The sequence below is a fragment of the Pristiophorus japonicus genome, chromosome 15 (genome assembly GCF_044704955.1).
Source record: "Pristiophorus japonicus isolate sPriJap1 chromosome 15, sPriJap1.hap1, whole genome shotgun sequence".
Lineage (NCBI taxonomy): Eukaryota > Metazoa > Chordata > Chondrichthyes > Pristiophoridae > Pristiophorus > Pristiophorus japonicus.
This window is the reverse complement of record NC_091991.1, coordinates 3,185,077-3,202,697: the sequence shown is the minus strand read 5'-3', so window position 1 is coordinate 3,202,697 and position 17,621 is coordinate 3,185,077. Positions and strand designations below refer to the sequence as shown.

At 46.8% G+C, this 17,621-nt stretch overlaps 1 protein-coding gene across 1 annotated transcript in view; it reads left to right on the top strand.

The window, feature by feature from the left end:
• LOC139281370 (coiled-coil domain-containing glutamate-rich protein 1) overlaps positions 1-16,789 on the top strand; it is a 119,067-nt gene extending 102,278 nt beyond the window's left edge. Inside the window, exon 3 of the transcript XR_011596865.1 lies at positions 16,752-16,789. The gene's annotated coding sequence lies outside the window, so the exon portion shown is untranslated. The remainder of the gene's footprint in view (positions 1-16,751) is intronic.
• Positions 16,790-17,621: the final 832 nt, after the last annotated feature.

The following is a 17,621-nucleotide window of genomic DNA, read 5'->3' as shown; positions in this document are numbered from 1 at the left end:
TCAATGAGATCATGGCTCATCTTCTACCTCAACTCCACTTTCCTGCACTATCCCCATATCCCTTGATTTCCTTAGTATCCAAAAGCCTATAGATCTCTGTCTTGAATATACTCAAAGACCGAACCTCCACAGCCCTCTGGAGTAGAGAATTCCAAAGATTCACCACCATCTGAGTAAAGAACTTTCTCCTCATCTCAGTCCTAAATGGCTGACCCCTTATCCTGAGACTATGACCCCTGGTTCTCGACTTCCCAGCCCGGGGGAAACATCCTCCCTGCATCTACCCTGTCAAACCCTGTAAGAATTGTGTATGTTTCAATGAGATCGCCTCTCATTCTTCTAAACTCTAGAGTATATCGGCCTAGTCTGCTCAATCTCTCCGCAAAGGACAATCCTCCTCATCCCAGGAATCAGTCTGGTGAACCTTTGTTGCACTCCCTCTATGGCAAGTATATCCTTCCTTAAGTAAGGAGACACAGATTATTGAGGCACAGACTATAACAGCATTTAAACTTGAGCTCATCTAAAACTTTGCTGACCATATCCTCACTCACACCAAGTCTTGCTCACCCATCATCCCTGTATTTGCGGAACTATATTGGCTACTGGTCCAGCAATGCCTCAATTTTAAAACTTGCATCTGCCACCAATCGCCGCTCCGTTGTGGAACCTGTACAATGCGGGGCGATGGGGAGATTCTACAACGGGTAGACAATCTAGGCGGTAAAGGCAAACAAATGAAGTCACGCTCTCCGTGAGTGGAAGATATGATGTTCCTTTAAGCTCCAGTTAACCATGCCTGACGACTTCACTCCAGGAAAATGATCTTGTCATACCGATCACAGACGCTCAGCTTTTTCCGTTCCAAGAGCCAAGAATTGGGTTGTGCCAAGTAGTTAAATAGTGGCAAAGTCAGAGACACGAGACAGCCAGCCCTGTTTCTGTGTGAATCTGAGCGTAAAATATGCTGACACTGCACTCTGACAGAATGCGGAAAATACTCTCTCTTCTTTTCCAAAGATTGAGACTCATGTCCCCATGCTCTTTTATATTACAAGCACATACAAGTAAATTGGAAGAGAGCAAATTATCCCAACCACACCATACTTTTATATGTTTTAACACATTCAGAACGTCACAGTCACAGAATAAGGGGTCGGTCATTTAGGACTGAGATGAAGAGGAATTTCTTCACTCAGAGGCTGGTGAATCTTTGGAATTCTCTGCCCCAGAGAGTTGTGAAGGCTCAGTCGTTGGATATATGCAAGACTGACTGTTGTGTCCTTCGATGCTCTAACAATGACTCCAGGTGACTGTACTTGAACTGTAGTGACCTTAGTCCTTTATTAGTTAACTCCAGAGTGAGGATCACACCTGGTGGCCTGCCTTTTATACTGGGCCAGGCACACCTGTACAGGTAACCTACGAGTCTCCCACTGCTGTGGCCTCTGGTGGCACACCTTGATATAGTACCCACAGTGGCCATGTAAGATACATGACACTGACATCGATAGATTTTTGGATATTAAGGAAATCAAGGGATATGGGGATCGGGTGGGAAAGTGGAGTTGAGATCGAAGATCAGCCATGATCTTATTGAATGATGGAGCAGGCTCGAGGGGCCGAATGGCCGACTCCTGCTCCTAATTCTTATGTTCTTATGTTCATTAGTTTCCCCCCCCACATTGAAAGAAAGACTTGCATTTATATAGCGCCCTTTCAACGCATTACGACATCTCAAAACACTTTACAGCCAATGAAGCACTTTTTGAAGTGTAGCCATTGTTGTAATGTAGGAATCGCGGCAGCCAAACTTTGCACATACAAACAGCAATGTGATAATTACCGGATCATCTGTTTCAGTGATGTTGGTTGAGAGAGAACTTTTGGTCAGGACATCGGGGAGAACTCCCCGGCTCTTCTTCAAAATAGTGCCATGGGATCTTTTATGACCACCTGAGAGAGCACACAAGGTTTAATGTCTCATCCGAAAGACGTCACCTCCAACAGTGCAGCACTCCCTCAGCACTGCACTGGGAGTGTCAGCCTAGATTTTGTGCTCAAGTTTCTGGAGTGGGACTTGTTTGTGGGAACTTGCTGTGCGCACATTGGCTACCGCGTTTCTTACATTACAACAGTGACTAAGGATATAAGAACATAAGAAATAGGAGCAGGAGTCGGCCATATGGCTCCTCGAGCCTGCTCCACCATTCAATAAGATCATGGCTGATCTGATCATGGACTTAACTCCACTTTCCTGCCCGCTCCCCATAACCCTTGACTCCCTTATCATTCAAGAATCTGTCTATCTCCACCTTGAATATATTCAATGACTCAGCATCCACAGCTCTCTGGGGCAGAGAATTCCAAAGATTCACGACCCTCTGAGAGAAGAAATTCCTCCTCATCTTCATCTTAAATGGGCGACCCCTTATTCTGAAACTATGCCCCCTAGTTCTAGATTCCCCTACGAGGGGAAACATCCTCTCAGCATCTACCCTCTCAAGCCCCCTCAGAATCTTATATGTTTCAATGAGATCACCTCATTCTTCTAAATTCCAATGAGTACAGGCCCAAACTGCACTTCAAAAAAAGTACTTCATTGACTTTAAAGAGCTTTGGGATCTTGTGATCTAAATGCAAGTGGCTCGAATTTCCCAAGAACAGATGGGAAAACATTTTACTGTCCCCTGCTTATTTTACTATGTCTCCACTTCCCTCACAAACGTCCAACGTGCCTTCAAACTCGCCTTGAGCAACTCCATGGAAGGTCTAATGGTGCTCATTAGAATTTTGTTGGAACGTGGACCTGACCTACCCGAGGAACTGGCTGTTCGGTGCTGAATGGACCTGTGTGATGAGAAAATAAAGCATCATTTCTTCATTAAACACTGAAAACTTCTTTGGCCGAGACACAAAATATGCTGAATGGAAAGTGAAAAGTCATAGAGCTGTTTTGTACTAAGCTGGGCAGACAGTGTGGTGTGTCAGAACATGTGGATACGTTTTCAGTTCACATTAAACCTTCTTTTCATCATCCTAATATAGAAGGTGACGACACGTCAAAGCACTTTAATTAAAAATGGGCAGGGTTTACAATAGTTTACCCTCAGCCTCTGCACAAGTATCAAACTGCATCATGTCGTTTACACCATTCCTTTAACTTGCACAAGTCCGTCTGCTGTTTTCAGATCAGTGATTGTTTTGGCAAATGCTTTCATTCCAAAAGCCATTTGATTTTGAGTCACTTGGTAACAACAACGTTTCAGCATATTGGTGGTATTTCAAAATAGAAGTAACTTTATCTGCTGACAGACATGAAACGGCCCAGATACCGCGAACATGAGGATTAGCTGAGATGGGATGCAAGTCCCAATATTGCCAGTTTCCGCTCGAAGGGAGTGCAGAGCCGAAGGGTCGGAAACTCCAACCCGCCAGGAACGGTGAATGGTGACTGTGCTCGGAACTCTGACCCAACACAAGGATCTATGCCAGGAGACAATCCCCCCAAGTTCAGGGCACTGTTACACACAGGCTTTCCCTCTGTCCTGTTACCGATACACACTGGTGTGACGAACTGGCGATCTTTACCTGCTTGAGCTGCCCTTTGGGCCTACCTCATTCGCAACAACTTCCATCCTCTTATTCCTACGTTCCTGCATTACAACAGTGACTTCAAAAGTACATCATTGGCTGAAAAGCACTTTGAGATGTCCGGTGGTCGTGAAAGGCACTATATAAATGCAAGTCTTTTTTCTTTTTCTTACAGGAACCTTGGCAGCGCCAGTAAATAACTCAAACCCAGCAACTCTAACCCAAGCCTCTACATCCTCTACAAAGGCTCAATTATTATGATATCAGGAATCAAATATGCCTGGCCTGTACAAGACAACATTTACTCTGAAGGAACATCGAATGCATGAGGACAAAAGCAGGCCATTCAGCCCCTCGAGCCTGTCCCGCCATTCAATTCGATTATGGATGATTTGTCCCTTAACACGTTTCAGGTCGAGATCCGCCATCAGAAGCGACGAAAGTTCATCGACCTGAAACGTTAACTCTGTTTCTCTTCACAGATGCTGCCTGACCCGCTGAGTGTTTTATTACTTTCAGTCAGTTTCTGTTTATGAAAATTAATTTATTAAACCTGGATTGCACCTGCAATAATAGAAGGAAGACAACAATTAAATTGGAATGCTCTCGCATGACGTGTCGCGTTTGTCTCGAGACTGATATCATTACACAGATTCCAGGGTGCTAACAGCTCCCACATCATCAGACAGAATGGCTGGGATTTTCCGCCTGATCAACAGGAACAGGGCAGGCTGGGAACTTCAGAAGTGGAAAATTCCAGCTTGTATCGAGAGCAAAACTGCTGATCTTCACCGTGAGTTTCTGGACTGTTGCCAACCCTCCAGGATTTCCCTGGATTCTCCAGGAATTAAAGGCTAAAAGAAAGACTTGCACCTCTGCAGTATTTTTGGAGTGTAGTCACTGTTGTAATGTGGGAAACGCGGCAGCCAGTTTGTGCACAGCAAGCTCCCACACACAGCAGTGTGATAATGAGCAGATAATCTGTTTTTGTTATGTTGATTGAGGGATAAATATTGGCCTAGGACACCGGAGGTAACTCCCCTGCTCTTCTTCGAAATACTGCTGTGGGATCTTTTATGTCCACCTGAGAGAGCAGACGGGGCCTCGGTTTTACGTCTCATCCGAAAGATAAACTCCAGGACATTGCTGCGATGAACTCGGGGAGAAAAATCAACGGGGCTTTAAAGAAAGAGTATTTTTTTCACTTTCTTCGAACACTTCTGTTTACTAGTTAGAACAATATTGGAGATGGGGAAGAGAGGGCTGTTTGACTGATAGTCGGGTAATGAAGAGTCTGTTCGCCTTCCAATCCACGAGGATGGACGTGTCGGGCGACCAATAGCGGGAGTGCGGGAGCGGGGCGTAGGAGGTGAGTCTTGTTACCGAGGTCTCTCTGCCGCAAGGGACAACTCTGCCCCTTAAGGTAAGTGATGGAATTACAGCACACCTGATTTAGAATAAGGGGCTGCCCATTTATAACGGAGAGGAGGAATTTCTTCTCTCAGAGGGTTGTAAATCTGTGGAATTCTCTGCCCCAAAGAGCTGTGGCGGCTGGGTCATTGAATATATTTAAGTTGGAGATAGACACATTTTTGAACGATAAGGGAGTAAAAGGTTATGGGGAGTGGGCAGGGAAATGGAGCTGAGGCCATAATCAGATCAGCCATGATCTTATAGAATGGCGGAGTAGGCTCCAAATGGCCTATGTTTCTTATGTTCTTAGTTGGCATTGTCGCCTTAGCTTCCATTTCTTGTCAAACTCTGTTGGTCCTAACTCCATTTATCAAATCAAATCGAGCCAAGCTGGGGATTAATTCATTTAAGAGTTCTTGCTATTTCAGCACATCAGGGTGTTCAAGTAAATCCCTACTGTTTAACATATTATGAGAGCAATTAGCATTTTCATATTTTCATTTCCCAACAGACACTTTCATATCAGTGATTGTATGAAAGGTTCTGAGAACGTGCAGACTACAATGCTCCTCTAAACCACTGAGATTCAGTGGGACTTTAAATCTACAGTTGACGACTCAATCTATACATCTTAATCACTCTGAGGAGTTTTTGTCACTTGGCTAAAAAATCTGTTAATTAAAATCACGTGGAGCTCGTGTGTAACATTTGCAATCCTCCAGTACTCGGGCACCGCTCCTTTATCGAAGGAGGCTTGGAAGAGAGTCACTAAAGCCTCCGCAATTGCCACCGTTACTTCCCTTAGCAACCCAGGATCCATCCCACCCAGACTACGTACCTCCTTGTTATCTATTTAAGGCCCCTATTTTCCCCAGGATTGGGCGGTGATTTTGTAGCGCCCAGCGATGTTTCTAGCGTGGAAGGATATTTCAAAGTTTACCCAATGTTTGGGCGCCAGCGCCCACTAACAGCGCCAGAATTGTTGCCGCCATATATTCTGGCGCTGGTGTACGGTAAAAAGCTGGTTACGCGCCATTTCTGGCCATTAAGGCCACTTTCCCCACCACCAGTTTTTTAAAACCGCGCACAGAAACATTGAATACCTTTTTTAAAAACCCTACCTACACTTAAAGAAATGGAAGCTGGCCCGCCCCATCCCTGGCCGAAGGTCCACCACAAGAATATAACATAAGAACATAAGAAATAGGAGCAGGAGTAGGTCATACGGCCCCTCGAGCCTGCTCCGCCATTCAATACGATCATGGCTGATCTGATCATGGACTCAGCTCCACTTCCCCGCCCGCTCCCCATAACCCCTTCTCCCCTTATCGTTTAAGACCATGTCTCTTTGTAGCAAATAACTGCAGTTTAAAATGAATATAACTGAAATATAACTTGCTTTTAAGGCTACTCCTTGGTATAGAAAACTACAGGCAATATAAAAACAGACACAAATCTTCCCCACTCGCCTTTTCCATCGAAGTTCCAACTGGATAACAATTGCAAAAATAAACTCCAAGGAATGAAGAATGGCCTTCTTCTAAAAAACGGCAGACAAAATAACCCACAGCAGGATCTAGCGCAGCAAACACCCAGGGCAGCCTTTTCCATGTCTTCAACGCAGCCAAATCAACCCGCTGCTATCCCGGGCCGATGGCCGCGGCCCGCTGCTATCCCGAGCTGAATGGCCGCCGTTTTTTTTTTAAGCGCATGCACAGTGCATTTTAGGCACACTGTTAGCCCCGCCTCTCGAGATGGACTCGGGTAGCGACCGTCCTACATTCAGGTTTCGGTTACCGGAAACTAGCGGGTTTTTTTTCAGCGCTGACGGTGTTGAAGGGTGCCATGTTTCCTTTGACGGTGCTTTTACTATTTATATTTATAAAAGACTTTTGGGTTCCTTTTTATGTTACCCGCTAATCTATTCTCATATTTCTCTTTGCCCCACCCATTTCCGTTTCCGGTACTTTCTATATTCAGCATGGTTCTCCGTTGTATTGTGAGCCTAACATTTATTCTTTTCCTGTTTCATTTTAAACTTTAGGGCCTAGAAATTTGAGTAGTTTGCACCTCCCATTAGCGCCCGGCCCCCAGGAGGCACTAACGGGATGCAAACAGCTTTTCGCCTGGGCGCGGCACCGCTAACAATTCCCGCTAATGACGGAAGTTTGGCGACGGTGGTAACCTGCATTGGCCCGCTCCGCTGCGCTGGCATTGACAACGTCATCACCGTGGTTAGCGCCCCGGACCCTAAATTGGGTGTTGCCCTCTGATGCTGCGCCCGGTGATGACGGCAACAGCTTCAGGAAATAGGAACCGGGTAGCGGGGCGCAGGTTAAAGGGGAGGTGTAGGCCGATTTTGTCCTGCGGCCAGTTGACGCTTTGACCGTGGGGTCCGTGCTGCGATGGGTCAGCCCGGCACTCTGCTTGAGGCTGCTGACCCAGGTGTGTGCCAGCTAGGACCCTTTCATCATTGCAGAGTTTGTAGCTTGGGCACCCCCCCCACCCCTTTAATGAAGGGAGGAGCCCCTCCTACGCGGCAGCGCTAAGCGGCCCAGTGCGTAACTCTGCTGAGCCACGTGCCCCGCTCCCAACCCGTCCGCCTCACTACCGCCTCAGAAAGGAAGTGGCACACGTTATTTAGCGCTCCACTTCCTTTTGGGTATAGTAACCTTAATTTCTTGTGAGAGGCGTGACGCAATGGAATTTATCTCCCTATATCTTTAGATATCCAGGGAGCTCCAGGTTTGGGTGTCCTTTTTCCCCCTGGGATTGTGGTTGGGTCCGTACCCAATTATCTCCTCTTTGCAGGCCTCCCATTACTTTTCTGCCAATCTTTGATTCCAATCCACCTAAGCCAGATCCCTTTTCAATGTCACCGAAATTAGCCCTACTCCAGTTAAGTATTTTCACATTTGATTGTTTCTTGGCCTAGTAACATAAAAATTAGGAGTAGGAGTCGGCTATTCGGCCCCTCGAGCCTGCTCCACCATTCAATAAGATCATGGCTGATCATCTACCTCAACTCCACTTTCCTGCACTGTCCCCATATCCAGTGATTCCCTTAATATCCAAAAGTCTTCTTCCATAACTACTCTCAACCTAATGATACTATGACTACTGATCCCATTTCCCAAATGCTCTCCCACTGAAACATGCTCCAATTAAGAACGTAAGAAATAGGAGCAGGAGTCGGCCATTTGGCCCCTCGAGCCTGCTCCGCCATTCAATAAGATCATGGCTGATCTAATCCTGGGCTCAGCTCCCCTTCCCAGCCCGCTCCCCATAATTTCCTCACTTCATTCCCTAGAACTAGATGCAGCACTGATGCATTCCTCATTGGGCTGGAAAAACACTCATCAAAAAAGTTTTCTTTTATACATTTCAAGAATTCCTCCCCCACTTTGCCCTTTACACTGTTTTCGCAGTCTATATTAGGATAATTGATGTCCCCCATTACTTGATTCCCTTAATATCCAAAACTCCTCTTCCATAACTACTCTAAAGCTGCAGTTCTTGCATTTTTCTGAAATTTACCTGTAGATTTGCTCCTCTATCTTCTTCCCACTATTTGATGGCCGATAGCATACACCCAATAGCGTACTTGCTCCTCTATTGTTCCTTAATTCTAACCAAACACATTCTGTCTTTGAACCATCAAGTGCACCATCCCTTTCCAGTGCCGTGACCACTGTTCCTGCTGAGCTACAGCCTGGATGTCCTGCGTAGGCCGTTCACCGGCTCGTTAATGGAAATAACCGCACGTGCGCAAAGGTTTGAATGGGCCGCAAAGCCAGTTAAAGAGACTGCTCACAAAAACAAATTAGAGGGAACATTGACTGTAACAGTTTCTTTGGTCAATATTGCCAACCCCTTCCATCTTTTTTTCCTTTCTCAAACTTTCCTGAATACCTTGTAGCCAGCAATACTAAGTTCCCAATCCTCCCCTCCTTTGAGCCATGACCCCATTATCGCCACCATATCATAATCCAATGTGGCAATTTGTGCCTGCAGCTCACCACCCTTATTGACTCCACCTCCAATGGCACAGCTTGCAGCCATGGTGCATCCGCCCTCTGGCACCCTCTCCCCAAAACCCTTCCATTTTTGTTTTATCCTTCCCACCTTCTAAAGACTTCTTCAAAACAATTCAAAACTACTCCAATTCTGTCCTCTTGAGCAGCCTTGATTTTCATTGCTCCACCATCGGTGGCCGTGCCTTCAGTTGCCTGGGCCCTAAGCCCTGGAACTCCCTCCCTAAACCTCTCCGTCTCTCTATCTCTCCCTTTCCTCCTTTAAGACACTCGTTAAAACCTACTTCTATGATCACCTGTCCTAATATCTCCTTATGTGGCTCGGTGTCAAATTTTGTCAGATAATGCTCCTGTGAAGCGCCCTGGGATGTTTCACTACGTTAAAGATGTTATATCAATGTAAGTTGCTGCTTTATTTCCAGTTGATGCTGCTTGGGTCCAACCACAAACCGTGAAACACCTCAGGACATTTTGTCATGTTATAGGCTCGATAGAAACATTGGGCTCAATTTTTCCCAAAGCTGTTTTTTAGCGTATTGCCAGAGTTACTCACGTTTTTCTAGGGCCACAACTGCTCCCAAAATAAATGTGACAAGTTTCCCCGTTCTATTTTTTGAAATTGACGCCGTGCAGCCTGTCCTGTAGCCTCGGGGGGTGGAGCCTAATGTCTGCGCCGAAAAAAACAATGCTGCCCTTTCTGCCCATGCGCGAAGAAAAGAAGGCCGTTTTTGACATGACTGCTGTGGGCGGGCGTGCGCAGTACAGCTCCCGGTCTGCAGTCGGCCATTGTTAAAGAGCCAGTTGTGTGTGAGAACTTTAATTCTCAGTGGAAATGTCGGAGCTGCAATACAAGATGCAACGCGGCTCAGGGACCAAGAATTTCTCCCAGGATGAAGTGGAGGCACTAGTTACTGTGACTGAGGCCAGATAGCACGAGCTGGACACCAGCAGAGGTCACATAAAAGTTCCACCCCAAAAAATGAAGAAATGCTGGAACCAACTTGCAGAAGATTACTGAGCAATGGTGACCACCCCGAGGTCTGGAGGCCAGACAAAAAGAAGTGGCAGGACCTTGGTCAAGTCGTTAGTGTAAGTTATATTTTCATTTATTCACTGGCATTGCAATTGTAAATGTGACCAGCTGTATATGTCCCACCAGCAGAAAGACACCCTCTCTAAAAAGTTATATTTTCATCTTTGCAGAGGAAGGTGGCACATGACAAAAGGGAAAGAACTCGAACAGGAGGAGACCCGGCAAATCTGCAGCCACTGACACCCTTGGAAGAGAGGCTCGCTGCTTTGATGGGTCCTGCCTGGAGAAAAGCAACCACCACTGCACAAGCTTGGCCCACACTCGAGGGAGAGGGTCAGTCCTGCAAATTCCACAGTCTGGCTTTGCTAAATGTTAAGTACTGCGCGAGCTAGCCGTGCTTCGGTTCCTGGGGATGTCTCCCTCAGCTACGCTTTGGTGGATGCAATGTGCTATCATTCATCGTGGTCCTTTAAATCAGCCTGCTGCCTGCACTGTGTGAGCCTACTCATACCACCCACCCTGCCCCCTCCTCTGATGCTAACCATTTGTTATATTTTGCAGAACTTGAGGCTAACCCTGACGACACAGAAGATTCAGGCGAGGACGAGGTTGAATCTCACCTTCCAGGTCAAGAGCATGGAGGTGAAGGTGGAGGGGGAGCGGGAGGGGATGGATGAAGCCCCCACTGTTGTACTCACTCTGGAGGAGGTGCAGGTGCCGCCCATTGAGTTGCTAGCTCCTTCCCTGAGTAGTGGTTTGAGTGTTGGGACGTTCCATGGTTTCCCACCGTCCGAGGCTGGGAATTCCAGTGGGGTGCAGCGAGCCACATCCAGGGTAAGGAGGGGGAAGGAGAGCTCGATCGTGCTCTCCTGAGGTGCAGGATCTAACAGATGTGGTTCAGATGCTGGCAATGAGTGCGGAGAGCATTGACCTTACCCGATCACTCCTGGACACCATCAGTGGGGTGGGTGATGAGGTATCGGGACTATCGGGAGAAGTAACAATATTCTCACGAGAAAGAGGAACACTGTCGGTGAACATGAGGGAGGGAATGTTGAAGGTAGTTGAGACACTGTCGGTGCACATGAGGGAGGGAATGTTGGAGTTAGCGAATAAGGAACATGCCCAGGCCCTGCGTCCATTGACAGAATCAACTGCCACTCCCATTCCAATCCCCAGACAGCCTCTGAAGAGGCCCAAGCCGGGCCTTCCACATTACCACCTGCCCCCATCATCAAGAAGTGCGTGTTACCCGAGATGTTCGAAAGAATAAGCTTGGTACCAACCCCAGAAACGTTGCGGCACTGTCTGCGGGCAGGGATAGAGTCAACAAGACCAAGCGCAGCGGGCGGTCTTAGAATAAGGTGGAGGAGAGATGGGTGCAGCCTTTCTTTGCTGCTGTTGTTGTTGTTAATGTTGTTACTGTTCTTAAATTTAAAGTTTTTAGTAAGTTATATAAATTTACAAGTTGGTAAAAGTTAGTCAGTGATCTTAAAGTTTATATGTGATCTTAAAGTTTGTAAGTGATCTTAAAGTTTGTAAGTGATCTTAAGTGAAAACTTTAAAGTTCGATACAAGAATATGTTTATTTAAGTTAAGTACAAACAAATGTTTGTTAAACATTTGAATAAAATATATTTTAAGTTATAACTGAATCATTTACATTATTTGTTCGATTATTAACACAACTTTTTGAAGTAAACAAGAATCATTTCCATTATTTGTCCCTTTGATAGAACACAACATTACAGAACAGGTCCAAACAGTAAACATGGTCCACGTGGAATAGTTGCCACTGAGCCTTCAGGTAGCAAACCGTTGACGGATGAGTTGCTGGCGCAAGGTTCGAGCAATCGTTAAAGGGGCACGACGGCCCGCCCTCCTCCGCTGTCGTGCTCCGGGTTCAGGTAGTTGCATGGCTTCCTCGTCCTCGTCCTCCTCATCATCTGCATCGTCCTCATCATTATCATCAGCCACTCTCACCTCAGGTGGGTCTTCCACTACCAGCTGCTGCTGCCTCATGATGGCTAAGTTATGCAGCATGCAGCACACAACAGTGAACTGACCGACAATCTCAGGGGAGTATTGCAAGTAGCCTCCGGAATGGTCCAGGCATCGGAAACGTTGTTTCAAGATGCCAAATGGTCCTCTCTATTATGCGGCGCGTCGCAATGTGCGACATGTTGTATTCCCAGTCAACTACCGTCCGGTTTACGCGTAGGGACGTCATGAGCCAGGTGGTGAAGCCATACCCTTTGTCTCCCAGCAGCCAGCATGGCAGATATAATGCTCTCACATAGACACGAGACTCCCAAAGCAAGCGCTGTACTCGGAACTCCTTCACGGCAAACGAGTCAAAGGTGGACAGAGGAAATGTTACAAGACACCTCAAAGCCTCCCTGATAAAGTGCAACATCCCCACTGACACCTGGGAGTCCCTGGCCAAAAATCGCCCAAAGTGGAGAAAGTGCATCTGGGAGGGCGCTGAGCACCTCGAGTCTCAACGCTGAAAGCATGCAGAAACCAAGCGCAGGGAGCGGAAAGAGCGTGCGGCAAACCAGTCCCACCCTCCCTTTCCCTCAATGACTATCTGTCCCACCTGTGACAGAGTCTGTGGTTCTCGTATTGGACTGTTCAGCCACCTAAGGACTCATTTTTAAGAGTGGAAGCAAGTCTTCCTCGATTCCGAGGGACTGCCTATGATGATGATGATAGGATGAACGTATCATGGGTGCTCCCAGGGATTCTTGCAACAACTGCCATGATGCGATGCATGTCGTCACACACGAGCTGCACGTCAATGGAATGGAAGCCTCTTCTGTTCCTGTACATCTCGGAATCCTCCAAAGGTGCTCGCAAGGCGATGTGGGTACAATCAATGCAGCCCTGTACCTTTGTGAAGCCAGCAATCCTGGAGAAGCCCACAGTCCTGTCAAGCTTTGCCTGGGCGGTCAAGGGGAACTTTATGTAGTCATTACTCCGGGTATATAATGCAGCAGTCACCTGCCGAATGCAGACATGCATGTTGAGAAATGGTGCACACATCCCTAGTTGTGGCCTGGAATGATCCAGATGCATAGAATGAAAGTGCAGCTGTAACCTTCACTTCAACTGACCAAAGCAGTCCTCCTGATGCTTCTAGGTTGCAGGTCAACTTTTATTACCTCACAGATCTCAGTTCCAACTTCTTTGCGGAAACACAGCCTTCTGACACGGTCTGCATCACTCAGGTGCAGGTACGAACACCTGTCTTGATATTCCCGACATGGGTAAGGCCTCCTGCCCATCACCCCACGGTTCTGAGGTTCCTTATGCGATGACGTCAAATCAATTGTCTCCTCTGCACAAGGTATGGCATTGTCAGTATTGCCCCGTGTTTAAATTTTACCTTTTCAAAACGGCTGGCAGGCAGGACAAGGTTCTTTGTTCTCTCTCCCCACAGGTCTGTATGGACCACACCCAATCTGAGCAGGCGCAGTGATCGGGAACACCCCAACCCCCCCCCGGACACCCCCAACCCCCCCAGGCTACATTTGATGGGTAGTGCAGGCTTCTGATGCTGTCCGTTCGCCTTCCACAGCCTCCCGTCCCCCTCCCTCCCCCCTCCCCCACCCCGGCCACCCCACCTCGGGTTTCTTTTGCAGCTGAGCCCCTGTATCCGAGTGCGGGGCCGATTCTGCCGGCCGACACTCCGACCCTCGAGCCCTGTTTGCAGATGTTCGGTGGTGACATGTCAGTTTTTAAAAAATGAAAATATACGGAATTCCATCAAACTTCTATTCACTGCGCTATAAGCTAAAAAGATCTCATCTTTATTATGTATATTTAAGTGTTCTTCATTCCCTCCAAAACTTCGCTGAGAAACAATGGCGTCGTTCTGCACCGGGTTTTCAACGCGTGCTGCCTTTTCTTAACTCACCAGAAGGTTTTTCGGGCGTGGTCACATACGCCGACCGAGGAGAAATGTTTTTGGAGCAAACTTACATAATTGACGACAACTGCCGCTGACATCGGGTTACGCCCCCATGACACAAAAAAACCTGCCGCACATTCCTTGGGGAAACTTTAATTTTTTAACCTGCTCCAAAAAAACGTCACGCATCAAAAATACGCTGCAAATCACTGGGGAAAATTGAGGCCATAATTTGTTGTCAGCGTGAGATTCATCACAGTAATTGATTTAAATAAAAACTTCTAAAGCATCAGTGTCACAATATTTCTTGCTTCAAGCCAGCAAGCTTCCAGTGTTGGAGTGACCTCGCCATAAACATCTTTTATTTATATGCTGGACAAGTTGATGTCATCAAGCTTATAAACTAATTGTTGCCTCCGAGTATAAGACAGATGCCAACGTATACATTTCTGAATCATTTCAGTTGAGGATAATTACCTGCCAAATCATTTAGTCAGTTAGCCTGTGACGTATTTTGATGACACTGTACTGCACATTACAGCCTTAGTTTCATTTCTGATCCTATTCAAATGCAGATCTGTGAAGCTGTGTGACACTGACGGAATACAGATTTCAATGTAAGGCATGCAAATGATTTCATTTTTCACCTAGGCTACTAAACCGCTAAACCATCAGGCTGATAAATGCATGAGAATGAAGAGCTGACTAAATTATTTACAGTTTTGCCTTATTTACGTTGACAGCGTGGTGCTATCTGTGAGCTGCGAGACATCATTCCAGAGGATTGCAGTTACTTAGTTTGATGTGTCTGTCAAAGCTTGCCTTGAGCTGTGCAGAACTAATTTATAAGTGGTGATTACTTTGATGTGGACTGTGAATTGACAGCTGGGAAAATGCACAGCTTCCAATAGTGGGTCTTCTGTGGTGCAAGTGAGACTTGTTCAGCCGGGGCTCAGTGGGCAGCACTCTCGCCTCTGAGTCAAAAGGTTGTGGGTTCAAGTCCCACTCCAGAGACTTGAGCACAAAATCTAGGCTGACACTCCCAGGGGAGTGTTGAACTGTCGGAGGTGCTGTCTTTTGGATAAGATGTTAAACCGAGGCCCCGTCTACTCTCTCAGGTAGACGTAAAAGATCCCATGGCACAGTTTCGAAGAAGAGCAGGGGAGTTCCCCGGTGTCCTGTCCAATATTTATCCCTCAATCAACATAACTAGAAACAGATTATCAGGTTGTTATCACATTGCTGTTTGTGGGAGCTTGCTGTGCACAAATTGGCTGCCGTGATTCCCACATTACAACAGTGATTACACTTCAAAGGTACTTAATTAGCTTTGGGACGTCCTTAGGTTGTGAAAAACGCTATATAAAAGCTAGACTTTCTTTTGTATCCTTTTCATTTCTCGGTAATTTTTGGCTGCCACTGTGTTTTATGCATAGTTATAGACATAAATGGTGCAGTGGATTGTTGATGTGTGTTAGGTTTCCCGGGTCCTGCCCCCGGGTTCAGCAATTTAGGAAAATTGGGTGGCAAGGAGTTTGGGCAATAACGGAGACAGCTCGATTTTTCGTCCAATTACATTTTTGGGTGGGAAAATCAGGTGGGCTTCGTTCCAGGTGTGCGATCCTCCGTGACAGGTTGTCCGGAACCCAGGTGATCGTATCGCCCCAGCTGCAGGGACGAGAATCTCTGTCCCCATACCTTCAGCAAATATTAACTTCATGGAGGCAGGTGGACTTACTGCGCTGAAGGACATTCATGCCTAGGAATAATGTATGCCCCTGTGAGGATGCTCACATGGTGGGAAGAGCTGTTGAGTGGCTTAGCCAGTCACGTGATGTTCACAAGACTCAATAAAACCCCAGCCAGTTGGGTTCGGGGGATCCACGATGGGGCAGGTGGTTGAGAACCTGGTGGATGAACTGACACTGTGTAGTGTGATTGTTAAACCTTTGCTGATAAACCAACTAGTTCTTAATAGCAATGTGTTGCTATGAATCTTTAAGCAAAGGACCCATGAAGCAAATACATTACAGGAGGTGTTAGCCGTGGCTCAATTGGCTGTGCTCTCGCCTCTGAGCAGAAGGATTGTGGGTTCACAACCCCACTCCAGACGCTTGAGTACATAATCCAGGCTGACACTTCAGTGCAGTGGTGAAGGAGTGCTGTACTGTCAGCGGTGCCGTCTTGCAGATGAGACAATAAACTGTGGCCCATCAGCTCTCTCAGGTGATGTAAAAAGCCCCATGGCACTATTTTGATAAAGAGCAGGGGAGTTATCCCCGGTGTCCCAGCCAATATTTATCCCTCAGCCAATGTCAATAAAACAAATTATCTGGTCATTATCTCATTGCTATTTGTGGGAGCTTGCTGTGTGCAAAATGGCTGCTGTGTTTCCTACATTACAACAGTGACTACACTCCAAACGTACTTCATTGGCTGTAAAGCGCTTTGGGACATCCTGAAGTCAGGTGATCTAAGAGCCGGCGAAAGGCGTTATAAAAACGCAAGTTTTTTTAAATTTTCAGTCAAATATTTTCCTACTTTTTATATCTGGTGTTAGCGTAAAGCAGCTCAGGGTAAATTTCTGTCTTTGGTTTCGCCAGGGGACACACATCTTGCAACCGAGGACAACCTGGCACTTTAAGACTTTATTTAACCAATGCCAATGCTGATCTGGGAATACAGGACAGTGACACAGAATGCAAAGTAATTAAAGGAAACCAAATTTGTGACTCTGATGATTTTTTCTGTTTTTTCTTCCAAGGTGAAATAAAACGCTCCAGTGAAGTGGATTCAAACCTCAAAACTAATCAGGTTCTCACCTTGCAACCTGACCTCCTCAAAAGAAAAACATTTCTTAGAAATAGTGCCACGAGATCTTTTACGTCCACCTGAGAGAGCAGACGGGGCCTCGGTTTAACGTCTCATCTGAAAAACGGCACCTCCGACAGTGCGGCACTCCCTCAGCACTGTACTGGAGTGTCAGCCTAGATGTTTGTGTTCAAATCTCTGACTGGGACTTGAACCCACAACCTACTGACCAAAAAGGCAAATGTGCTGCCCACTGAGTCACAGCTGACACTGTAGTTGGTGAACTGTTTGACAATAATGCTCTTCACAGAGCTACAATACAGGCAAAGTGTAAAATCCATCCCATCTCCTTAATCGAGACTGCAGACGAATAAACTCTAAACTCCAGCTCTGTACTGTAAGAGTACTGAAGAGATGCATTCTGTTCTTAGAATCATAGCACAGAAGGGGGCCATTCAGCTCCACGATGACATGCAGGCCGTGATCCTGACCAGTGGATCCACCACAGACCCAATCCACGTTCGGACCGGGGTCAAGCAAGGCTGCGTCATCGCATCAATTCGATCTTCCTTGCTGCAATGCTCCATCTTACACTTAGCAAGCTCCCCGCTGGAGTGGAGCTAAATTATAGAACAGATGTGAATCTGTTCAACCTCCGCCGCCTCCAGGCCAGATCCAAGGTCGTCCCATCCTCTGTCATTGACCTACAGTACGCGGACGACACTTGCGTCTGTGCACACTCGGAGCCATCCAAGCCATCGACAACTCCTTCACTGAGGCGTACGACAGCATGGGCCTTACACTAAACATCCATTAGACAAAG